This window comes from Cricetulus griseus (assembly GCF_003668045.3).
Source record: "Cricetulus griseus strain 17A/GY chromosome 1 unlocalized genomic scaffold, alternate assembly CriGri-PICRH-1.0 chr1_0, whole genome shotgun sequence".
Classification (NCBI taxonomy): domain Eukaryota; kingdom Metazoa; phylum Chordata; class Mammalia; order Rodentia; family Cricetidae; genus Cricetulus; species Cricetulus griseus.
The window spans coordinates 93,710,618-93,718,276 of NW_023276806.1; the positions used below are offsets into that span (position 1 = coordinate 93,710,618).

At 42.1% G+C, this 7,659-nt stretch overlaps 1 protein-coding gene across 1 annotated transcript in view; it reads right to left on the bottom strand.

Annotated features, from left to right (window-relative positions):
• Rnf13 (ring finger protein 13) overlaps positions 1–5,467 on the bottom strand; it is a 100,119-nt gene extending 94,652 nt beyond the window's left edge. Inside the window, exon 1 of the mRNA XM_027391647.2 lies at positions 5,318–5,467. The gene's annotated coding sequence lies outside the window, so the exon portion shown is untranslated. The remainder of the gene's footprint in view (positions 1–5,317) is intronic.
• Between the last annotated feature and the right edge of the window lie 2,192 nt (positions 5,468–7,659).

A 7,659-nucleotide genomic window follows, 5' to 3' on the forward strand; every position in this document is an offset into this window, starting at 1 on the left:
AAAGCGCCCATTTCTCCCTCAAAAAGACAAGCTTCTGAAGGACAGGGTTTCTGTCCCTTCGGTTAAGTGATACTCACTAAATGCCTAGAGCAGTACATGACAAAGAAGGTACTGAATAAATGTATGTTGGGTGAAAGAATGCTGGATAAAGAAAGAAAGAAAGAAATGGAAGCAGCAGAGTTCAAGGAATGTTTTCTACTAGGGTGACATACACACAGACCTTATGCTCTCTCTTCATGCTCACCAACAAACACATTTTTGTTTGACTGGCCAGTTACTCAGGCCTAACATGACATCAGAGAACTAGATATAATTCAGTGATGAAGTCTACAGCATAATTTAAAATCAAGCAGTTTCATGTAAGCCCTAGAAAATCTGCAAAAAAAAAAAAAAAAAAAACCTTATAGGCCCTTCTTTTACTTAAGCCTGAGGCCTTTTTGATGTTAAAGAGGGATTTAAGACATTGTTCCTTCTTTCTTACCACAGGTCCCATTAGCTGAGAATGTAATGCTAACACAAACATCTCAATTTCTATTACCATTTTTCATATATTAACTAATTTTCAAAACCACTCCAAATCAGTACTGTTATCATCATCAGTTCACAGAATGGGGAAACTCAAGCCAGAGAATGGAAGGCAATAGGATTTACTCACAGTTCTTTATTCTGCCCACCATCCAACCCTTTTAAGTTCTTTCGGTGCAAACTTGGGTACAGAGTGCACTCTTCCTAATTGTGTACCCACTTTGTTGTCCTGAGAAGTCTTACCATCTCTGAAACAGGGTTTTGCAATAATCAATTCAAGTTAATTAACAAAGAGCTCATATGGTCCAACATGGAAATGCTACTTAAACACGTGTTTAAATGCCAGCAGAACACAAAAAAATCTTCTAATATTACTGTGAGAATCTCTAGTCTCCAGTTTACTGTTCTTTAGAAATGGGAGCCTTATATGTTTACCTGACTTTTCCTTCCCACTACTTTCCCTTCCACTGCCCCAGAACACAAATAGAATATGCTCCAGGAAAACAATCAACACATTCTTACTAAGTGAGGAATTCTCAATCCTGAAGAATTTCCAATGCCCCAAATAGGAATGGCAGTTTCGGCCATTTCCTCGTGGTGTGATCCTCTGCTCATGGAACACAGAGCTTCCAGTATCCATTTTACCATTTCACATGCTGAGCATCTTCCCCTTCATTCAGTCTTTTCCTATTATTAATCCATCGTAATATCCTTTATTTACAATAGTGGCATCAATATCCCCCCCCAGATCCGCCCAAAGCCATGTCAAGTCCCAATGTTATTTTAAATGTTACTTTAACCTATCCTTCATTACAATCTTCACATTTTGTCTTGACTCTGAACCTCAGGCTTCCACTTCTCCACTGGACCTCTGTTCCCAAATTAGTGTTCATAAAAGAGGGATTTGTCTCAACTAAAATGCAAATTCAAAATCCTTAATCTGGCATTTGAGGGCTTCCACACTCTGTACCATTTCTCTCCACTAGCCTTGCTCCTTAAATACACAACCTTGGCAAATGTTCTCTGACTTTCCTTCCTCTATACCTTTGCTTTGATCATGTCCTCCTCGTAGGGTCTGCTGTTTCCCACTCTCCTGCATTTACTAACAACTATGCAAATGGCCACATCCTTAATGGAAGAACAAGACCAGACCAAGGCTTCTCATTCACTCAACATTCTCTCTATTTACAAATTTTCCCAGTGCCCAGACATTATGGGTAAAGAGTTAAGCAAACTACCCAAAGTCACCAGCAAGTAAAAACGCAAAATACCCAAGAGTATTTTATGTGGGGGAGAGGCATTATGATGGTGTGTAGTATATGCATGTGTACATATGTGCATATACTTGAAAAGGCCAAAGAAGGACTTTGGATATCCTTTATTAGTCTACAATTCTACCCTTTATTTCCTTGAGACAGGGTCTTTTACTCTAGTTTTTTGCTATCCTGATGGCCAGCCAGCCCCAGTCATCTTCCTGTCTCCCACCATCTCCCAAGGCTAGGGTTACAAGTGTGGACCACTCTCAGATTTTTCACATGGGTACAGGGATCTAAACCAAAGTCCTTAAGCTTATGCAACAAGCTCTTAAGCAATGCTCTTTACCCACTAAGCCACCTTCTTAGCCCCACCCTGTGTGTCTTTTAAGGAATGTGACACAGAGAGACAGGCTTTATATAGTTTGTGCCAAATTTGGAGGGGTTCAATTCAATCTGCTCTACTACATGCATGAACTCACATTGATGCCTTAGCTTCTCATCTGTATATATAAGTGGGCACTAAGGAGATGACTGAGCAGTGCTTCCTGCTCCTCCAGAAGACCTGAGTTTGGGTCCCAGCACCTGCATCAGGTGGCTCACAGCCACCTTAACTCAAACCTTAGGGTATCCAACACCTTCTTCTGGCCTCCACAGTCCCCCACACACATGTGGCATCACTCACACAGACACATATACCCAAAAATTTTAAAATATAGAAATATAAATTGAAATAATTTAGCCAGACAAGATGGCACATGTCTCTAATCCCTGCACTAGGGAGACAGAGATAGGCAGAGTTCTGAGTTTGAGGCCAGCCAGGTCTACACAGCAAGTTCTAGGCCAGCCAAGTCTACCTAGTGAGATACCACTACCACCTACAGTAATAATAATAATTGTTTAATGTTAAAGGTATATTTGGGCCAGTGAGATGGCTCAGAGTTAGATAAAGGCATGAGCTGCTAAACATGAAGAAATGTTTGATCCCTGGATCCCTCATCATACAAGAGAAGCAACTCACACAAGATGTCTTCAACCTCCACATGTGCACTGTGAGTATATTTGTTCACACATACAAAAAATAATTTTAAGTCATAACTGTACTATCTACCACACAAATGAATTTGAGAGTTGTGTGTGATAACACAAAGTAATTAGAAATCTATTGGACCCATAGCTAATAACATTATATTTTGTTACTTCTATACTATGACACTAGCAATCATATACTTTCATTCTTCTCAAATCAATCTTAGTGCAGTGCAAAATCTTCATAAAAGCTTAATTCTATGTTATAGATGTGTTCAATAATTATCTATAGAATATATGAATTTAAAACCAACATTCATCACCATACTTTATCAAAATGAACTCACATGTCTGGTAATTCTGTTTCTTCTTCTGAGAAACTTAACAGTGCTTACCAACTGCCTTCCTCTTTTTATGTCACAGGAAACCACCATACTGGCACCATAAGGTAATAACAAGTCAAACAGTGGAAATCACTATTTTGATTTACCCTTTTGCTTTCAGCTATACATTAATTCCTAATTTTAAAATGTCCAAAGTCATTATTTTTATTTCAAAATCCAACTAGTTTTAGTTAATGCTAGCAAAAGTATACCATAATATTTTATCAAGCCAGTTAATATCTACTCATAATAAAAACTACAAAACATAAAGAGTCTTGCTCATCACACTAAACCTACCCCTAGAGTCAAACCCCTACTCTACCCTCACTTTGCTGAGATTAGTGCCTAAAAGATCTGTTAGTCTCAGATGTAGAAACATCAAAGTAAGTTACGTGCTAGCAACACCAGCTCCTCCAAAATCCTTAAAGAAATAACCAGTATAAGTCCCAAACCTTTCCATATTCAACTTCCATATCCATGGTTTTTAACATGCTGTTAAGATAACTGTCATTCCTTACATAGAGAAAGCTATGGTTCTATACAATCAATTCAATGAAGCTATGTAGCAGACATGTTTTATTTCATTTAATCTTCACAACTTTTTCATTTTTTTTCATGTTTTAACTCTTTTACTTACTGTGTGTGTATGACTTAGAAGGGAAGACACACACTACAGGGTTCATGTGGAGGGCAAAAGATGGCTTTGCAGAGTCAGTTCTCCCCTTCTGCATCTATGTGGGTTCTGGAAATCTAATTCAGGTCATTGGGCTTGTACAACAAGCTCTACTACTCACTGAAACATCTCACCAGCCCTTTCTGTATTTATCGATGCCCCAGAATACCCCAGGGTTAAATCTAATCTGACTCCCAAATTGTAACACCAGTCTTTTGAAACATTTGTTTATCCTGAATTCTACAATAATACATTTTACAACTTCCTCTTAAAAAATAAAAACTGAAACTGACTTTCTCCATAAACTATTTTTAAAAAATCAATTAATCCCTGTGGCCCTGCTCACTCAAGTCCAGCTTCGTTCCTCTGAAATGGAGTTATCTTTTTTGACCCATTAAAAACTGTCTTTAAACAAGGCTTGATGGCCCAGTAATTCCAGCACTTGGTAGGCTGAGACAGAAGAATGGCAAGTTTGAGGTCAGTCTGGGCTACACAGAGGGCTGTCTCAAATAAATAAACCATGACCCCATGCCTGATTAAACTCTCAAACGCCCTTCCCTAAATCTTTAAATGGCCTGTTTCCACTGGCTCTTTGAAGGCACGACCACTTCACTGTATGTACTGTATCAGGAAGTGTAGCTGTCTTCTAGTCGCTGCTGAAAGGAATGCAGTTTCCACTGTAACTGCTGCATCACTGGCAGCGAACAGTGGTGACACCCAGGTAGGTTTGGGGCAGACATCAGCCCACAGCAGCTGCCCACGGTGCTGAAACTGAGGATTAAAACGGGAGTTACGGAAATTAGTTTAAGACTGCCAGATTAAGACAAAATAGAGCAATTTACCAAAAGCAAGCAGAGAACATGCAGCAGAGGTTACCAAAGTTGTTTCCCTCTTAGGGACAGATCAATTTATAAGCGTCCTTGCCGAAGTTTGGACTTCGATATGGGGGGGAGGGGGGGGGAGTGGTGTGTAGCCCTAGCAAGGTCACGTCCAACCAAGCTTGAAAGCTGAGCTTTTAGGGAAGGAAGGGGGAGGCGATGGGAAAGGAAGGAAAAGGAAAAGAGCTATCGCATTTTTTTTCTTCTTCATTTTTTTTTTTTTTTTTTTTTTTTTTTTTTTTTTAGACAAAACAGCCCCCAGAGGATTTTCGACGAAGACTTAAGAGCCAAGTGCTGGACCAAAAGTGTTCCAAGTACCTTTCCAGGCCACAGGCACCTCTGGAAGGGAACGTGGGAAGCAAAATCCATAACCCGACAACTTCAAACCTACAAGCCGACAGGATGGGCTGCTAAGGACTGGTCTCCGGCACTGGCCTATACTGTCACAGCACTCAGCCGAGGGGTCACACAAGCCCCCGCTGCGGGCCACCGCACCCAGGCCGGAGGGGGTGTGTTCTCCCGGCGAGGCCTGGGGACAACCCCCGCCCAACGCTGCCGAGCCACACGAGCTCTTACCTGAACTCCGGCCCCGGAACCCAGGCTCGCCGGCACCCGGGAGAAGTCTCTACCCGGACTTCATGGCTGAGTATTCACACCGAGTCCCTACCCAAACGAGTCCGAAAAGGGACGACAACAGCAGGCGAGCGGAAGTCCCGCCTCTCATGCCTCATTGGGCTTCACTTGGTGACGGAGGGACGCTATTGGACCGTGGTATTGCCTGTCAAGGCCCCGCCCCTCTCTCTGAGTCGCGCCGCCTGCTTCGGCGGGGTTGGGAGAACTGCCCAGTTGTTGAGTGTCTTTCTGAGTGAGCCGCGTGATCCACCATCCCCAGTGTGGAAGGGAAGATGAGGGAGGAGCTGCTTTCGGAAGCCTTGGGTGCAGTGGAGAGCCACCCTGGACTGCCCCGGCCCTGTTGGCAGAAGACTGGCGTGTGGGGCGCGAGGCCCAAGCAGAGACTATATGTCAGAGTGGCCGGCGCCTCTTCCCTGCACCCATCCCAGACGGAGGAGCCTCGACGTGTCATGCGGCTCTCCAGCTAGCAGAGGGACGAGGGCGGGGAACGCCGGATGACGCCTCGCTTTGGAATCCAGGTCGGGTTGGAGGAGCCGCCTGAGGTCTGGGCAGGGACCCCTGAGGCTTGGCAAGGAGCCGCGCTGATCAGCACACTGCTTGACTAGCAGAAGTCCAAACCACGTGATTCAGTCCTCAAAACCTCCTTTCAGAAACCTTGTCACCTTAGGAACGAAAATCTCATCCCCTTCAGCTCTTCTCATACACACCCGCTCCCCCGCAACCCCCGTTAAAATCTTAAAACCAACTACTTGGATTTAAATGACCTATTGAACCACCGACCTTAACAGTTCCTAAACTACTGCTGTTTTTAATGTAGTCTGATGCAAAGATTGCAGGATCCTGACATGCCCTACTTACTGGTCCTACCGTAGCTTGAAATAATAAGAAATTTTAACAAGGGCAATGCTGGCATCAACTCCTTTAACATTTTTGGGGTGGGGGAGGGATTATAACAAGGTTTAGTTTATAACCTCGTTTATAACCTCGTTTGTTTCCAGCAGCCTAAGTGGGTGGGGAACAGGAATAGAAAGATTTCCTGTTCTTTCTCCTTGTGCCGTTTTAATTAGAACCTACTCTAAATACCACACAAGCAATTTAAAAAGCAAATTTGAAGTATTGAAGATTTAGTTCAGTGGAAGAGCACTTGCCTAGCAAGCAGTAGGCTCTGAGTTACAGAAATGGAGAGGGGAGGGATGACACACAAAAGAATCAAATTTGAAAAGTAAAGACTATCAAAAACATTATCACCTGTGTAGTCCACAACTGTATAATGTATTTTCATTCATTGAGAAGACATTCAATACTGCATAGTTCCGATTTGACGAAAGTCATAAAGATCAAGGTTGGGACTATTGTTGTGAGGGCTAGAGTAATTAGTATAAATAAATTTGCCATTCTTTATATGTGTATTTTCATTAAATTCTCTCAAAATGGTTTTCCATACTAAATCTAATTTCTTGCATAATATAAAAATTTTTAAAGCACAAAAACAGCTGTTGATTCCTTAAATAAGGGCTCTAAGGAAAGAACATTTTGCTTCTGTTATCAGTCTCCTCTGTAGACCATGGTAAATATATAGCTCTCTCAGAAATAAACAAGGTAAATACATTTGTGTGGCAGACTAATGGTATAATTACAAATATATAGTCCTCTTGTAATGAATGGTGGCAAATTAGAAGACATATTGGAAAATAATATTTTTAATTGTGGTTTTTCAGGAGTATGGAAGACTTTAATGGGGTATATGATGATTGGAATGACCAATATCGGCACAAAACACCCCAAGACCAAGTTCTCAGCACAAACATTTATTTGCCCCAGAGGGACAAAGGGCAAGGAATAAGAGACAAAGACAGGAGATAGTTGATGAGGGAGAAAGGGAAAAAACAAGGGAGAGAGGGGAGGGGATATCTGCTCCTGGGGGACAAAAGACAGTCTCTGGATAAAGAAGAGACAGGTGTGGTCACAGACAAATGGCAATTTATAAAGGTAAAGGGGGAAACCGTGTGTTAGGATGAGTTGGTTTGCTTTGATTGGGCATGTTAACCAGGGTGACCAAACAGGGACTTTTGATTGATACACTTCCATACTTTCATAGCTGGACTTTGATAGTTAGCCTCAGGAGAAAGAAGTGGCCAATTAAGGGAATAGACTTTGGAGGCTAGCTTTAGGGACATAATCTAACTTTTTAGCAAAGAAGAGGGGTTAGGAGAAAGGCTGTCAGAGCCATGTTTGCAGTTCTTGGGCCTGCCAAAGTTCCTTCATTCCCACCTTTTTATTTTATA